Source organism: Penaeus japonicus, unplaced genomic scaffold, assembly GCF_977035675.1.
Source record: "Penaeus japonicus unplaced genomic scaffold, GWHDUDI00000001_assembly GWHDUDI00000041, whole genome shotgun sequence".
In the NCBI taxonomy this organism is placed as follows: domain Eukaryota; kingdom Metazoa; phylum Arthropoda; class Malacostraca; order Decapoda; family Penaeidae; genus Penaeus; species Penaeus japonicus.
Genome location: NW_028234443.1, coordinates 25,502,376 through 25,504,875, shown reverse-complemented (window position 1 = coordinate 25,504,875; position 2,500 = coordinate 25,502,376).

The following is a 2,500-nucleotide window of genomic DNA, read 5'->3' as shown; positions in this document are numbered from 1 at the left end:
TATATATATATACTATATATATATATATATAATATATATATATTGTATATTTTTATCTACATATATAGTTCTATACATACACACACACACACACACACAACACACACTCTGCACAAATATATCTATATTTAATATATATATATATTTAATATTATATAATATATATATATATATATTTATATAATATATATATATATATATATGTCTCATCTATATTTATATATATAATATATAATATACATATATATATATATATATATATATATATATATATATATATATATATAAAATATATATATTCCCTGCTGTTGTTATTCTGCTTCTTTTGTTTATTTATTTTTTTTGTTTTTTTGCTCTCCTATCCTGTTCGCGTCTATCTCTATAGAAACTTTCATAGGCAGCTCGTGTTTTAAAACTTCAACGAAAAAGAAATCCTTTGCTCCTGATAACAGGAACTCTTATCCAAGCTATCAGTCTATTTTACTTGCTTCTTTGTTTTTGTGGTGAACATGCTTTTAGCATTTTCAAATTTATCTTTATAATCTTGCTTTCATCTAAACCGATATTGAAAATGCGATGCGTTTATATTTGTGCCTTATATTACCAAATATATAATTCATTCATGGTTCTTGCAATACATGGCAAAAGCTTTTTTGTTTGCAGTTTCACATAAACCTTTATTATAATCATTATCTTTTTGTCCAGGAAAAAAAATATCCCACCCCACCCCAATGGTAAATCAAGCAATGTTTTTAATTACTTCGTTGATTACCAGATACTGGCACTCATCCACCTCCTGATTCACGATTGCATGTACAGGAATTCTGGGAAAATGGGATTATACTGCCATCAACATCCTGTTGATTTTAACCCACTTCTCATTATGTTGATTAGAGTAATACTGAGCTATTGACTGGAAAGAGGATAAATGCTAGCCTTTAATTACGCACACTTGTGCGTACACACACACACACGCGCGCACGCAAACACACACACACTCAACACTACATCACATCTACACCACACACAACAACACCACAACACACACAACAGTATATATATATATTTATTATATATATATATATATATATATATATATATATACTTTGCCATATATTATGTATATATATATATATATATATATATATATATATATATTATATACTATCTATATATATATTGTATATATATGCATATAGCTTTGTATGTATATATATATATATATAATACCTATTGCTATATATAACTTATAATATATATATAGATATATTTATGTTATGCATATATGTATATATATATATATATATAGATATATATGTTTATATATACAATTTTCTTATATGCATATATATATATTTATATATATCTTATATATAGATATATCAATATATATATGTATTATACCATTTATTGCATTATAATATATATATATACTATATATATATATATATATATATATCTATATATACTACATATATATATATAAATTTATATAGATATATATATATATTATATATATATATATATTTATCTATATATATATATATATCTCTATATGTATGTATGGTATGCTATGTGTGTTATATTCTATATATTTAAGATATATACGAATATATATATATATATATATATATATATATACTATATATATATATATATATACAACACATACTACATACATACATACATAGTATAATATAATAATATACACACATATATATATATATATAATATATTATATATATTTATATACATATATATAGTATATATATTATATATATATATATATAATATATATGCTACTACTAGCTATATATATATTGGCATATATGCATTATATATATATATATATATTACATATATATATATATATATATATATATTATAAATATGTTTATATTTATATATTTTATCATATATATATATATCTTAATAATATTATAAGTATATATATATATATATATAATATAATATATATATATTTTTATGACATATATGCATTATACTATGTATATATTTTATATATATATATATATTATCCTATATATATATATTATATATATAACTATTATTTATACTATATATACATATATATATATAATATATATATACTATATAATATATATATATTATGTATATATATATATTATATATATATACTATATATATTTATATTTATATAAGATATATAGATTATATCTATATATTATATATATGATTATACACACACACACACACACACACACACATATATAAACATACACGCCCACCCATACGCATAAGCCGTTCAGATTCGAGTACAGACATATTGTCAGGAAACTTTTATTGTTGCTCATAGCATTCCACAATGAATGAGTATATAAGTCTAACAACAATGATAATAAGATTACTACTACTAATACTAATAATAATGAAAATAAGATAATGGCCAGATTAGTGAATACATAATTGAAAAACAACACTTATATACAATATTACATTTCTAATCTTAGAAAAATGA